At 43.7% G+C, this 15,502-nt stretch overlaps 10 non-coding genes and 3 pseudogenes across 10 annotated transcripts; all 13 read left to right on the top strand.

The window, feature by feature from the left end:
• Positions 1-439: 439 nt before the first annotated feature.
• On the top strand, positions 440-558 carry LOC136736855 (5S ribosomal RNA). Its single transcript, XR_010811893.1, has one exon. It is a non-coding gene; the product is annotated as a 5S ribosomal RNA (ribosomal RNA).
• Positions 559-1,624: 1,066 nt separating this feature from the next.
• LOC136736791 (5S ribosomal RNA) lies at positions 1,625-1,743 on the top strand. The gene has a single exon (XR_010811844.1). It is a non-coding gene; the product is annotated as a 5S ribosomal RNA (ribosomal RNA).
• Positions 1,744-2,809: 1,066 nt separating this feature from the next.
• Positions 2,810-2,928, top strand: LOC136736921 (uncharacterized; annotated as a pseudogene).
• Positions 2,929-3,978: 1,050 nt separating this feature from the next.
• Positions 3,979-4,097, top strand: LOC136737281 (5S ribosomal RNA). The gene has a single exon (XR_010812246.1). It is a non-coding gene; the product is annotated as a 5S ribosomal RNA (ribosomal RNA).
• A 1,066-nt stretch (positions 4,098-5,163) lies between these two features.
• LOC136737049 (5S ribosomal RNA) lies at positions 5,164-5,282 on the top strand. Its single transcript, XR_010812023.1, has one exon. It is a non-coding gene; the product is annotated as a 5S ribosomal RNA (ribosomal RNA).
• A 1,066-nt stretch (positions 5,283-6,348) lies between these two features.
• Positions 6,349-6,467, top strand: LOC136737289 (5S ribosomal RNA). Its single transcript, XR_010812254.1, has one exon. It is a non-coding gene; the product is annotated as a 5S ribosomal RNA (ribosomal RNA).
• Positions 6,468-7,533: 1,066 nt separating this feature from the next.
• On the top strand, positions 7,534-7,652 carry LOC136737048 (5S ribosomal RNA). The gene has a single exon (XR_010812022.1). It is a non-coding gene; the product is annotated as a 5S ribosomal RNA (ribosomal RNA).
• A 1,066-nt stretch (positions 7,653-8,718) lies between these two features.
• On the top strand, positions 8,719-8,837 carry LOC136737288 (5S ribosomal RNA). The gene has a single exon (XR_010812253.1). It is a non-coding gene; the product is annotated as a 5S ribosomal RNA (ribosomal RNA).
• Positions 8,838-9,903: 1,066 nt separating this feature from the next.
• LOC136737047 (5S ribosomal RNA) lies at positions 9,904-10,022 on the top strand. The gene has a single exon (XR_010812021.1). It is a non-coding gene; the product is annotated as a 5S ribosomal RNA (ribosomal RNA).
• Positions 10,023-11,088: 1,066 nt separating this feature from the next.
• On the top strand, positions 11,089-11,217 carry LOC136736830 (uncharacterized; annotated as a pseudogene).
• A 1,066-nt stretch (positions 11,218-12,283) lies between these two features.
• Positions 12,284-12,402, top strand: LOC136737046 (5S ribosomal RNA). Its single transcript, XR_010812020.1, has one exon. It is a non-coding gene; the product is annotated as a 5S ribosomal RNA (ribosomal RNA).
• A 1,055-nt stretch (positions 12,403-13,457) lies between these two features.
• On the top strand, positions 13,458-13,576 carry LOC136737223 (5S ribosomal RNA). Its single transcript, XR_010812189.1, has one exon. It is a non-coding gene; the product is annotated as a 5S ribosomal RNA (ribosomal RNA).
• A 1,066-nt stretch (positions 13,577-14,642) lies between these two features.
• Positions 14,643-14,751, top strand: LOC136736840 (uncharacterized; annotated as a pseudogene).
• The last annotated feature ends 751 nt before the right edge of the window (positions 14,752-15,502 follow it).

Here is a 15,502-nt window from a genome sequence, read left to right as displayed (position 1 = left end):
CTGTTGAATGATTCTTCTGCTTTCAAAACAAAATGACAACAGGATGAATGCACACACTTGAAAATACAATACATGCAATGTTATGCATCATAGTGATGCAACCTCCTTTCAGTTTCATACTGCATGTCAATTGAAATCCTTACTGAAATGCACACCTTCTCAAGATTGCGCTTGACTGGCGTGTCAGGCACTCAATTACAGCTGTTTTATCAAGACAATGTGTTCGTTTTGTAAAATATAGTTCCGGTCTGGTGTGGCACCCCAACTAACGCACAACGTTGCCACAACGTTGCCTCAACGTGGCGTGTTAGCAGGGACTGTCTGCGGCGCGCTGGTGTGTCCCGGGCTTTAGAGTAGAGAGACAGTTCAACTGTAAGTATGATCGGCAGAAACGGATATTGCCTTCCCTTTAAGTAGAGCGTCAGGGACAGCCTCCCTGGCTTACGGCCATACTAGCCTGAATACGCCCGATCTCGACCGATCTCGGAAGCCAGGCAGCCTCGGGCCTGGTCAGTACTTGGATGGGAGACCGCCTGGGAATACCAGGTGCTGTAAGCTTTTGCACCTTTTACACACCAGAGGGCGACAAATCACGAGTTTTAACTTTGGATACACACAATTTCATCATTATTTCAGATTTTACTTCCCCAAATACACAGGCATACAATAGATCTTGATCTCCAACGTAAACGGTCCCTAGTAACTAGGGTACATTCGTAAATTAATTGAGCATCATGGCTAGAAGTGACTCAATGTTGCCTAATCTTTCTCATCAAGAAATGACACAATTACAGCAACACAAAAAGGAACTCCACCACACAAAGTTCAGTGCTCACAAGGAGACTCATTCAACACACACGGTTCCATTCCCATTCATGCAAAGCACGAAAGTGTAAAACTTGGGAACATACTTGAGAGCAAAGATCACATTCAATCTCATTCAAGGCACGGATGTGAATGCAACGGGATGAAATTACTGAAATGATGCCTGCCCTCGAACTGTGATGATGGACTACCCGACTCGCCAATAATATTGGGTTCTGGTGTATTGAAATACAGGAGCTGCTGGATTTGTGTGTTTTCTTACCCCCTCACCATAGTTTGTCAAATGTTTAAACAACTGAACTTATATTCAAGGTTTGTTTCTCTTCATATGTTTTACTGGTTTACATTTGTCTCAGCAACCTGTTGAATGATTCTTCTGCTTTCAAAACAAAATGACAACAGGATGAATGCACACACTTGAAAATACAATACATGCAATGTTATGCATCATAGTGATGCAACCTCCTTTCAGTTTCATACTGCATGTCAATTGAAATCCTTACTGAAATACACACCTTCTCAAGATTGCGCTTGACTGGCGTGTCAGGCACTCAATTACAGCTGTTTTATCAAGACAATGTGTTCGTTTTGTAAAATATAGTTCCGGTCTGGTGTGGCACCCCAGCAAACGCACAACGTTGCCACAACGTTGCCACAACGTGGCGAGTTAGCAGGGACTGTCTGCGGCGCGCTGGTGTGTCCCGGGCTTTAGAGTAGAGAGACAGTTCAACTGTAAGTATGAACGGCAGAAACGGATATTGCCTTCCCTTTAAGTAGAGCGTCAGGGACAGCCTCCCTGGCTTACGGCCATACTAGCCTGAATACGCCCGATCTCGACCGATCTCGGAAGCCAGGCAGGCTCGGGCCTGGTCAGTACTTGGATGGGAGACCGCCTGGGAATACCAGGTGCTGTAAGCTTTTGCACCTTTTACACACCAGAGGGCGACAAATCACGAGTTTTAACTTTGGATACACACAATTTCATCATTATTTCAGATTTTACTTCCCCAAATACACAGGCATACAATAGATCTTGATCTCCAACGTAAACGGTCCCTAGTAACTAGGGTACATTCGTAAATTAATTGAGCATCATGGCTAGAAGTGACTCAATGTTGCCTAATCTTTCTCATCAAGAAATGACACAATTACAGCAACACAAAAAGGAACTCCACCACACAAAGTTCAGTGCTCACAAGGAGACTCATTCAACACACACGGTTCCATTCCCATTCATGCAAAGCACGAAAGTGTAAAACTTGGAAACATACTTGAGAGCAAAGATCACATTCAATCTCATTCAAGGCACGGATGTGAATGCAACGGGATGAAATTACTGAAATGATGCCTGCCCTCGAACTGTGATGATGGACTACCCGACTCGCCAATAATATTGGGTTCTGGTGTATTGAAATACAGGAGCTGCTGGATTTGTGTGTTTTCTTACCCCCTCACCATAGTTTGTCAAATGTTTAAACAACTGAACTTATATTCAAGGTTTGTTTCTCTTCATATGTTTTACTGGTTTACATTTGTCTCAGCAACCTGTTGAATGATTCTTCTGCTTTCAAAACAAAATGACAACAGGATGAATGCACACACTTGAAAATACAATACATGCAATGTTATGCATCATAGTGATGCAACCTCCTTTCAGTTTCATACTGCATGTCAATTGAAATCCTTACTGAAATGCACACCTTCTCAAGATTGCGCTTGACTGGCGTGTCAGGCACTCAATTACAGCTGTTTTATCAAGACAATGTGTTCGTTTTGTAAAATATAGTTCCGGTCTGGTGTGGCACCCCAACTAACGCACAACGTTGCCACAACGTTGCCACAACGTGGCGTGTTAGCAGGGACTGTCTGCGGCGCGCTGGTGTGTCCCGGGCTTTAGAGTAGAGAGACAGTTCAACTGTAAGTATGATCGGCAGAAACGGATATTGCCTTCCCTTTAAGTAGAGCGTCAGGGACAGCCTCCCTGGCTTACGGCCATACTAGCCTGAATACGCCCGATCTCGACCGATCTCGTAAGCCAGGCAGCCTCGGGCCTGGTCAGTACTTGGATGGGAGACCGCCTGGGAATACCAGGTGCTGTAAGCTTTTGCACCTTTTACACACCAGAGGGCGACAAATCACGAGTTTTAACTTTGGATACACACAATTTCATCATTATTTCAGATTTTACTTCCCCAAATACACAGGCATACAATAGATCTTGATCTCCAACGTAAACGGTCCCTAGTAACTAGGGTACATTCGTAAATTAATTGAGCATCATGGCTAGAAGTGACTAAATGTTGCCTAATCTTTCTCATCGAGAAATGACACAATTACAGCAACACAAAAAGGAACTCCACCGGACAAAGTTCAGTGCTCACAAGGAGCCTCATTCAACACACACGGTTCCATTCCCATTCATGCAAAGCACGAAAGTGTAAAACTTGGGAACATACTTGAGAGCAAAGATCACATTCAATCTCATTCAAGGCACGGATGTGAATGCAACGGGATGAAATTACTGAAATGATGCCTGCCCTCGAACTGTGATGATGGACTACCCGACTCGCCAATAATATTGGGTTCTGGTGTATTGAAATACAGGAGCTGCTGGATTTGTGTGTTTTCTTACCCCCTCACCATAGTTTGTCAAATGTTTAAACAACTGAACTTATATTCAAGGTTTGTTTCTCTTCATATGTTTTACTGGTTTACATTTGTCTCAGCAACCTGTTGAATGATTCTTCTGCTTTCAAAACAAAATGACAACAGGATGAATGCACACACTTGAAAATACAATACATGCAATGTTATGCATCATAGTGATGCAACCTCCTTTCAGTTTCATACTGCATGTCAATTGAAATCCTTACTGAAATGCACACCTTCTCAAGATTGCGCTTGACTGGCGTGTCAGGCACTCAATTACAGCTGTTTTATCAAGACAATGTGTTCGTTTTGTAATACATAGGTCTGGTGTGGCACCCCAGCTAACGCACAACGTTGCCACAACGTTTCGTGTTAGCAGGGACTGTCTGTGGCGCGCTGGTGTGTCCCGGACTTTAGAGTAGAGAGACAGTTCAACTGCAAGTATGAGCGGCAGAAACGGATATTGCCTTCCCTTTAAGTAGAGCGTCAGGGACAGCCTCCCTGGCTTACGGCCATACTAGCCTGAATACGCCCGATCTCGTCCGATCTCGGAAGCTAAGCAGGCTCCGGCCTGGTCAGTACTTGGATGGGAGACCGCCTGGGAATACCAGGTGCTGTAAGCTTTTGCATCTTTTACACACCAGAGGGCGACAAATCACGAGTTTTAACTTTGGATACACGCAATTTCATCATTATTTCAGATTTGACTTCCCCAAATACACAGGCATACAATAGATCTTGTTCTCCAACGTAAACGGTCCCTAGAAACTAGGGTACATTCGTAAATAAATTGAGCATCATGGCTAGAAGTGACTAAATGTTGCCTAATCTATCTCATCGAGAAATGACACAATTACAGCAACACAAAAAGGAACTCCACCGGACAAAGTTCAGTGCTCACAAGGAGCCTCATTCAACACACACGGTTCCATTCCCATTCATGCAAAGCACGAAAGTGTAAAACTTGGGAACATACTTGAGAGCAAAGATCACATTCAATCTCATTCAAGGCACGGATGTGAATGCAACGGGATGAAATAACTGAATTGATGCCTGCCCTCGAACTGTGATGATGGACTACCCGACTCGCCAATAATATTGGCTTCTGGTGTATTGAAATACAGGAGCTGCTGGATGTGTGTGTTTTCTTACCCCCTCACCATAGTTTGTCAAATGTTTAAACAACTGAACTTATATTCAAGGTTTGTTTCTCTTCATATGTTTTACTGGTTTACATTTGTCTCAGCAACCTGTTGAATGATTCTTCTGCTTTCAAATTAAAATGACAACAGGATGAATGCACACACTTGAAAATACAATACATGCAATGTTATGCATCATAGTGATGCAACCTCCTTTCAGTTTCATACTGCATGTCAATTGAAATCCTTACTGAAATGCACACCTTCTCAAGATTGCGCTTGACTGGCGTGTCAGGCACTCAATTACAGCTGTTTTATCAAGACAATGTGTTCGTTTTGTAATACATAGTTCCGGTCTGGTGTGGCACCCCAGCTAACGCACAACGTTGCCACAATGTTGCCACAACGTGGCGTGTTAGCAGGGACTGTCTGCGGCGCGCTGGTGTGTCCCGGGCTTTAGAGTAGAGAGACAGTTCAACTGTAAGTATGAACGGCAGAAACGGATATTGCCTTCCCTTTAAGTAGAGCGTCAGGGACAGCCTCCCTGGCTTACGGCCATACTAGCCTGAATACGCCCGATCTCGTCCGATCTCGGAAGCTAAGCAGGCTCGGGCCTGGTCAGTACTTGGATGGGAGACCGCCTGGGAATACCAGGTGCTGTAAGCTTTTGCATCTCTTACACACCAGAGGGCGACAAATCACGAGTTTTAACTTTGGATACACGCAATTTCATCATTATTTCAGATTTGACTTCCCCAAATACACAGGCATACAATAGATCTTGTTCTCCAACGTAAACGGTCCCTAGTAACTAGGGTACATTCGTAAATAAATTGAGCATCATGGCTAGAAGTGACTAAATGTTGCCTAATCTTTCTCATCGAGAAATGACACAATTACAGCAACACAAAAAGGAACTCCACCGGACAAAGTTCAGTGCTCACAAGGAGCCTCATTCAACACACACGGTTCCATTCCCATTCATGCAAAGCACGAAAGTGTAAAACTTGGGAACATACTTGAGAGCAAAGATCACATTCAATCTCATTCAAGGCACGGATGTGAATGCAACGGGATGAAATTACTGAAATGATGCCTGCCCTCGAACTGTGATGATGGACTACCCGACTCGCCAATAATATTGGGTTCTGGTGTATTGAAATACAGGAGCTGCTGGATTTGTGTGTTTTCTTACCCCCTCACCATAGTTTGTCAAATGTTTAAACAACTGAACTTATATTCAAGGTTTGTTTCTCTTCATATGTTTTACTGGTTTACATTTGTCTCAGCAACCTGTTGAATGATTCTTCTGCTTTCAAAACAAAATGACAACAGGATGAATGCACACACTTGAAAATACAATACATGCAATGTTATGCATCATAGTGATGCAACCTCCTTTCAGTTTCATACTGCATGTCAATTGAAATCCTTACTGAAATGCACACCTTCTCAAGATTGCGCTTGACTGGCGTGTCAGGCACTCAATTACAGCTGTTTTATCAAGACAATGTGTTCGTTTTGTAATATATAGTTCCGGTCTGGTGTGGCACCCCAGCTAACGCACAACGTTGCCACAACGCTGCCACAACGTGGCGTGTTAGCAGGGACTGTCTGCGGCGCGCTGGTGTGTCCCGGGCTTTAGAGTAGAGAGACAGTTCAACTGTAAGTATGAACGGCAGAAACGGATATTGCCTTCCCTTTAAGTAGAGCGTCAGGGACAGCCTCCCTGGCTTACGGCCATACTAGCCTGAATACGCCCGATCTCGTCCGATCTCGGAAGCTAAGCAGGCTCTGGCCTGGTCAGTACTTGGATGGGAGACCGTCTGGGAATACCAGGTGCTGTAAGCTTTTGCATCTTTTACACACCAGAGGGCGACAAATCACGAGTTTTAACTTTGGATACACGCAATTTCATCATTATTTCAGATTTGACTTCCCCAAATACACAGGCATACAATAGATCTTGTTCTCCAACGTAAACGGTCCCTAGAAACTAGGGTACATTCGTAAATAAATTGAGCATCATGGCTAGAAGTGACTAAATGTTGCCTAATCTATCTCATCGAGAAATGACACAATTACAGCAACACAAAAAGGAACTCCACCGGACAAAGTTCAGTGCTCACAAGGAGCCTCATTCAACACACACGGTTCCATTCCCATTCATGCAAAGCACGAAAGTGTAAAACTTGGGAACATACTTGAGAGCAAAGATCACATTCAATCTCATTCAAGGCACGGATGTGAATGCAACGGGATGAAATAACTGAATTGATGCCTGCCCTCGAACTGTGATGATGGACTACCCGACTCGCCAATAATATTGGCTTCTGGTGTATTGAAATACAGGAGCTGCTGGATGTGTGTGTTTTCTTACCCCCTCACCATAGTTTGTCAAATGTTTAAACAACTGAACTTATATTCAAGGTTTGTTTCTCTTCATATGTTTTACTGGTTTACATTTGTCTCAGCAACCTGTTGAATGATTCTTCTGCTTTCAAATTAAAATGACAACAGGATGAATGCACACACTTGAAAATACAATACATGCAATGTTATGCATCATAGTGATGCAACCTCCTTTCAGTTTCATACTGCATGTCAATTGAAATCCTTACTGAAATGCACACCTTCTCAAGATTGCGCTTGACTGGCGTGTCAGGCACTCAATTACAGCTGTTTTATCAAGACAATGTGTTCGTTTTGTAATACATAGTTCCGGTCTGGTGTGGCACCCCAGCTAACGCACAACGTTGCCACAATGTTGCCACAACGTGGCGTGTTAGCAGGGACTGTCTGCGGCGCGCTGGTGTGTCCCGGGCTTTAGAGTAGAGAGACAGTTCAACTGTAAGTATGAACGGCAGAAACGGATATTGCCTTCCCTTTAAGTAGAGCGTCAGGGACAGCCTCCCTGGCTTACGGCCATACTAGCCTGAATACGCCCGATCTCGTCCGATCTCGGAAGCTAAGCAGGCTCGGGCCTGGTCAGTACTTGGATGGGAGACCGCCTGGGAATACCAGGTGCTGTAAGCTTTTGCATCTCTTACACACCAGAGGGCGACAAATCACGAGTTTTAACTTTGGATACACGCAATTTCATCATTATTTCAGATTTGACTTCCCCAAATACACAGGCATACAATAGATCTTGTTCTCCAACGTAAACGGTCCCTAGTAACTAGGGTACATTCGTAAATAAATTGAGCATCATGGCTAGAAGTGACTAAATGTTGCCTAATCTTTCTCATCGAGAAATGACACAATTACAGCAACACAAAAAGGAACTCCACCGGACAAAGTTCAGTGCTCACAAGGAGCCTCATTCAACACACACGGTTCCATTCCCATTCATGCAAAGCACGAAAGTGTAAAACTTGGGAACATACTTGAGAGCAAAGATCACATTCAATCTCATTCAAGGCACGGATGTGAATGCAACGGGATGAAATTACTGAAATGATGCCTGCCCTCGAACTGTGATGATGGACTACCCGACTCGCCAATAATATTGGGTTCTGGTGTATTGAAATACAGGAGCTGCTGGATTTGTGTGTTTTCTTACCCCCTCACCATAGTTTGTCAAATGTTTAAACAACTGAACTTATATTCAAGGTTTGTTTCTCTTCATATGTTTTACTGGTTTACATTTGTCTCAGCAACCTGTTGAATGATTCTTCTGCTTTCAAAACAAAATGACAACAGGATGAATGCACACACTTGAAAATACAATACATGCAATGTTATGCATCATAGTGATGCAACCTCCTTTCAGTTTCATACTGCATGTCAATTGAAATCCTTACTGAAATGCACACCTTCTCAAGATTGCGCTTGACTGGCGTGTCAGGCACTCAATTACAGCTGTTTTATCAAGACAATGTGTTCGTTTTGTAATATATAGTTCCGGTCTGGTGTGGCACCCCAGCTAACGCACAACGTTGCCACAACGCTGCCACAACGTGGCGTGTTAGCAGGGACTGTCTGCGGCGCGCTGGTGTGTCCCGGGCTTTAGAGTAGAGAGACAGTTCAACTGTAAGTATGAACGGCAGAAACGGATATTGCCTTCCCTTTAAGTAGAGCGTCAGGGACAGCCTCCCTGGCTTACGGCCATACTAGCCTGAATACGCCCGATCTCGTCCGATCTCGGAAGCTAAGCAGGCTCTGGCCTGGTCAGTACTTGGATGGGAGACCGTCTGGGAATACCAGGTGCTGTAAGCTTTTGCATCTTTTACACACCAGAGGGCGACAAATCACGAGTTTTAACTTTGGATACACGCAATTTCATCATTATTTCAGATTTGACTTCCCCAAATACACAGGCATACAATAGATCTTGTTCTCCAACGTAAACGGTCCCTAGAAACTAGGGTACATTCGTAAATAAATTGAGCATCATGGCTAGAAGTGACTAAATGTTGCCTAATCTATCTCATCGAGAAATGACACAATTACAGCAACACAAAAAGGAACTCCACCGGACAAAGTTCAGTGCTCACAAGGAGCCTCATTCAACACACACGGTTCCATTCCCATTCATGCAAAGCACGAAAGTGTAAAACTTGGGAACATACTTGAGAGCAAAGATCACATTCAATCTCATTCAAGGCACGGATGTGAATGCAACGGGATGAAATAACTGAATTGATGCCTGCCCTCGAACTGTGATGATGGACTACCCGACTCGCCAATAATATTGGCTTCTGGTGTATTGAAATACAGGAGCTGCTGGATGTGTGTGTTTTCTTACCCCCTCACCATAGTTTGTCAAATGTTTAAACAACTGAATTTATATTCAAGGTTTGTTTCTCTTCATATGTTTTACTGGTTTACATTTGTCTCAGCAACCTGTTGAATGATTCTTCTGCTTTCAAATTAAAATGACAACAGGATGAATGCACACACTTGAAAATACAATACATGCAATGTTATGCATCATAGTGATGCAACCTCCTTTCAGTTTCATACTGCATGTCAATTGAAATCCTTACTGAAATGCACACCTTCTCAAGATTGCGCTTGACTGGCGTGTCAGGCACTCAATTACAGCTGTTTTATCAAGACAATGTGTTCGTTTTGTAATACATAGTTCCGGTCTGGTGTGGCACCCCAGCTAACGCACAACGTTGCCACAATGTTGCCACAACGTGGCGTGTTAGCAGGGACTGTCTGCGGCGCGCTGGTGTGTCCCGGGCTTTAGAGTAGAGAGACAGTTCAACTGTAAGTATGAACGGCAGAAACGGATATTGCCTTCCCTTTAAGTAGAGCGTCAGGGACAGCCTCCCTGGCTTACGGCCATACTAGCCTGAATACGCCCGATCTCGTCCGATCTCGGAAGCTAAGCAGGCTCGGGCCTGGTCAGTACTTGGATGGGAGACCGCCTGGGAATACCAGGTGCTGTAAGCTTTTGCATCTTTTACACACCAGAGGGCGACAAATCACGAGTTTTAACTTTGGATACACGCAATTTCATCATTATTTCAGATTTGACTTCCCCAAATACACAGGCATACAATAGATATTGTTCTCCAACGTAAACGGTCCCTAGTAACTAGGGTACATTCGTAAATAAATTGAGCATCATGGCTAGAAGTGACTAAATGTTGCCTAATCTTTCTCATCGAGAAATGACACAATTACAGCAACACAAAAAGGAACTCCACCGGACAAAGTTCAGTGCTCACAAGGAGCCTCATTCAACACACACGGTTCCATTCCCATTCATGCAAAGCACGAAAGTGTAAAACTTGGGAACATACTTGAGAGCAAAGATCACATTCAATCTCATTCAAGGCACGGATGTGAATGCAACGGGATGAAATTACTGAAATGATGCCTGCCCTCGAACTGTGATGATGGACTACCCGACTCGCCAATAATATTGGGTTCTGGTGTATTGAAATACAGGAGCTGCTGGATTTGTGTGTTTTCTTACCCCCTCACCATAGTTTGTCAAATGTTTAAACAACTGAACTTATATTCAAGGTTTGTTTCTCTTCATATGTTTTACTGGTTTACATTTGTCTCAGCAACCTGTTGAATGATTCTTCTGCTTTCAAAAAAAAATGACAACAGGATGAATGCACACACTTGAAAATACAATAAATGCAATGTTATGCATCATAGTGATGCAACCTCCTTTCAGTTTCATACTGCATGTCAATTGAAATCCTTACTGAAATGCACACCTTCTCAAGATTGCGCTTGACTGGCGTGTCAGGCACTCAATTACAGCTGTTTTATCAAGACAATGTGTTCGTTTTGTAATACATAGTTCCGGTCTGGTGTGGCACCCCAGCTAACGCACAACGTTGCCACAATGTTGCCACAACGTGGCGTGTTAGCAGGGACTGTCTGCGGCGCGCTGGTGTGTCCCGGGCTTTAGAGTAGAGAGACAGTTCAACTGTAAGTATGAACGGCAGAAACGGATATTGCCTTCCCTTTAAGTAGAGCGTCAGGGACAGCCTCCCTGGCTTACGGCCATACTAGCCTGAATACGCCCGATCTCGTCCGATCTCGTCCGATCTCGGAAGCCAAGCAGGCGCGGGCCTGGTCAGTACTTGGATGGGAGACCGCCTGGGAATACCAGGTGCTGTAAGCTTTTGCATCTCTTACACACCAGAGGGCGACAAATCACGAGTTTTAACTTTGGATACACGCAATTTCATCATTATTTCAGATTTGACTTCCCCAAATACACAGGCATACAATAGATCTTGTTCTCCAACGTAAACGGTCCCTAGTAACTAGGGTACATTCGTAAATAAATTGAGCATCATGGCTAGAAGTGACTAAATGTTGCCTAATCTTTCTCATCGAGAAATGACACAATTACAGCAACACAAAAAGGAACTCCACCGGACAAAGTTCAGTGCTCACAAGGAGCCTCATTCAACACACACGGTTCCATTCCCATTCATGCAAAGCACGAAAGTGTAAAACTTGGGAACATACTTGAGAGCAAAGATCACATTCAATCTCATTCAAGGCACGGATGTGAATGCAACGGGATGAAATTACTGAAATGATGCCTGCCCTCGAACTGTGATGATGGACTACCCGACTCGCCAATAATATTGGGTTCTGGTGTATTGAAATACAGGAGCTGCTGGATTTGTGTGTTTTCTTACCCCCTCACCATAGTTTGTCAAATGTTTAAACAACTGAACTTATATTCAAGGTTTGTTTCTCTTCATATGTTTTACTGGTTTACATTTGTCTCAGCAACCTGTTGAATGATTCTTCTGCTTTCAAAACAAAATGACAACAGGATGAATGCACACACTTGAAAATACAATACATGCAATGTTATGCATCATAGTGATGCAACCTCCTTTCAGTTTCATACTGCATGTCAATTGAAATCCTTACTGAAATGCACACCTTCTCAAGATTGCGCTTGAATGGCGTGTCAGGCACTCAATTACAGCTGTTTTATCAAGACAATGTGTTAGTTTTGTAATATATAGTTCCGGTCTGGTGTGGCACCCCAGCTAACGCACAACGTTGCCACAACGCTGCCACAACGTGGCGTGTTAGCAGGGACTGTCTGCGGCGCGCTGGTGTGTCCCGGGCTTTAGAGTAGAGAGACAGTTCAACTGTAAGTATGAACGGCAGAAACGGATATTGCCTTCCCTTTAAGTAGAGCGTCAGGGACAGCCTCCCTGGCTTACGGCCATACTAGCCTGAATACGCCCGATCTCGTCCGATCTCGGAAGCTAAGCAGGCTCGGGCCTGGTCAGTACTTGGATGGGAGACCGCCTGGGAATACCAGGTGCTGTAAGCTTTTGCATCTTTTACACACCAGAGGGCGACAAATCACGAGTTTTAACTTTGGATACACGCAATTTCATCATTATTTCAGATTTGACTTCCCCAAATACACAGGCATACAATAGATCTTGTTCTCCAACGTAAACGGTCCCTAGTAACTAGGGTACATTCGTAAATAAATTGAGCATCATGGCTAGAAGTGACTAAATGTTGCCTAATCTTTCTCATCGAGAAATGACACAATTACAGCAACACAAAAAGGAACTCCACCGGACAAAGTTCAGTGCTCACAAGGAGCCTCATTCAACACACACGGTTCCATTCCCATTCATGCAAAGCACAAAAGTGTAAAACTTGGGAACATACTTGAGAGCAAAGATCACATTCAATCTCATTCAAGGCACGGATGTGAATGCAACGGGATGAAATTACTGAAATGATGCCTGCCCTCGAACTGTGATGATGGACTACCCGACTCGCCAATAATATTGGGTTCTGGTGTATTGAAATACAGGAGCTGCTGGATTTGTGTGTTTTCTTACCCCCTCACCATAGTTTGTCAAATGTTTAAACAACTGAACTTATATTCAAGGTTTGTTTCTCTTCATATGTTTTACTGGTTTACATTTGTCTCAGCAACCTGTTGAATGATTCTTCTGCTTTCAAAACAAAATGACAACAGGATGAATGCACACACTTGAAAATACAATACATGCAATGTTATGCATTATAGTGATGCAACCTCCTTTCAGTTTCATACTGCATGTCAATTGAAATCCTTACTGAAATGCACACCTTCTCAAGATTGCGCTTGACTGGCGTGTCAGGCACTCAATTACAGCTGTATTATCAAGACAATGTGTTCGTTTTGTAATACATAGTTCCGGTCTGGTGTGGCACCCCAGCTAACGCACAACGTTGCCACAACGTTTCGTGTTAGCAGGGACTGTCTGCGGCGCGCTGGTTTGTCCCGGGCTTTAGAGTAGAGTGACAGTTCAACTGTAAGTATGAACGGCAGAAACTGATATTGCCTTCCCTTTAAGTAGAGCGTCAGGGACAGCCTCCCTGGCTTACGGCCATACTAGCCTGAATACGCCCGATCTCGTCCGATCTCGGAAGCTAAGCAGGCTCGGGCCTGGTCAGTACTTGAATGGGAGACCGCCTGGGAATACCGGGTGCTGTAAGCTTTTGCATCTTTTACACACCAGAGGGCGACAAATCACGAGTTTTAACTTTGGATACACGCAATTTCATCATTATTTCAGATTTGACTTCCCCAAATACACAGGCATACAATAGATCTTGTTCTCCAACATAAACGGTCCCTAGTAACTAGGGTACATTCGTAAATAAATTGAGCATCATGGCTAGAAGTGACTAAATGTTGCCTAATCTTTCTCATCGAGAAATGACACAATTACAGCAACACAAAAAGGAACTCCACCGGACAAAGTTCAGTGCTCACAAGGAGCCTCATTCAACACACACGGTTCCATTCCCATTCATGCAATGCACGAAAGTGTAAAACTTGGGAACATACTTGAGAGCAAAGATCACATTCAATCTCATTCAAGGCACGGATGTGAATGCAACGGGATGAAATTACTGAAATGATGCCTGCCCTCGAACTGTGATGATGGACTACCCGACTCGCCAATAATATTGGGTTCTGGTGTATTGAAATACAGGAGCTGCTGGATTTGTGTGTTTTTTTACCCCCTCACCATAGTTTGTCAAATGTTTAAACAACTGAACTTATATTCAAGGTTTGTTTCTCTTCATATGTTTTACTGGTTTACATTTGTCTCAGCAACCTGTTGAATGATTCTTCTGCTTTCAAAACAAAATGACAACAGGATGAATGCACACACTTGAAAATACAATACATGCAACGTTATGCATCATAGTGATGCAACCTCCTTTCAGTTTCATACTGCATGTCAATTGAAATCCTTACTGAAATGCACACCTTCTCAAGATTGCGCTTGACTGGCGTGTCAGGCACTCAATTACAGCTGTTTTATCAAGACAACGTGTTCGTTTTGTTATATATAGTTCCGGTCTGGTGTGGCACCCCAGCTAACGCACAACGTTGCCACAATGTTGCCACAACGTGGCGTGTTAGCAGGGACTGTCTGCGGCGCGCTGGTGTGTCCCGGGCTTTAGAGTAGAGAGACAGTTCAACTGTAAGTATGAACGGCAGAAACGGATATTGCCTTCCCTTTAAGTAGAGTGTCAGGGACAGCATTCCTGGCTTACGGCCATACTAGCCTGAATACGCCCGATCTCGGAAGCTAAGCAGGCTTGGGCCAGGTCAGTACTTGGATGGGAGACCGCCTGGGAATACCAGGTGCTGTAAGCTTTTGCATCTTTTACACACCAGAGGGCGACAAATCACGAGTTTTAACTTTGGATACACGCAATTTCATCATTATTTCAGATTTTACTTCCCCAAATACACAGGCATACAATAGATCTTGTTCTCCAACGTAAACGGTCCCTAGTAACTAGGGTACATTCGTAAATAAATTGAGCATCATGGCTAGAAGTGACTAAATGTTGCCTAATCTTTATCATCGAGAAATGACACAATTACAGCAACACAAAAAGGAACTCCACCGGACAAAGTTCAGTGCTCACAAGGAGCCTCATTCAACACACACGGTTCCATTCCCATTCATGCAATGCACGAAAGTGTAAAACTTGGGAACATACTTGAGAGCAAAGATCACATTCAATCTCATTCAAGGCACGGATGTGAATGCAACGGGATGAAATTACTGAAATGATGCCTGCCCTCGAACTGTGATGATGGACTACCCGACTCGCCAATAATATTGGGTTCTGGTGTATTGAAATACAGGAGCTGCTGGATTTGTGTGTTTTTTTACCCCCTCACCATAGTTTGTCAAATGTTTAAACAACTGAACTTATATTCAAGGTTTGTTTCTCTTCATATGTTTTACTGGTTTACATTTGTCTCAGCAACCTGTTGAATGATTCTTCTGCTTTCAAAACAAAATGACAACAGGATGAATGCACACACTTGAAAATACAATACATGCAATGTTATGCATCATAGTGATGCAACCTCCTTTCAGTTTCATACTGCA

The sequence above is a fragment of the Amia ocellicauda genome, unplaced genomic scaffold (genome assembly GCF_036373705.1).
Source record: "Amia ocellicauda isolate fAmiCal2 unplaced genomic scaffold, fAmiCal2.hap1 HAP1_SCAFFOLD_47, whole genome shotgun sequence".
Classification (NCBI taxonomy): Eukaryota; Metazoa; Chordata; class Actinopteri; order Amiiformes; family Amiidae; genus Amia; species Amia ocellicauda.
Note: the sequence above shows the minus strand (reverse complement) of the source record. Positions and strands in the feature narration are given on the sequence as shown.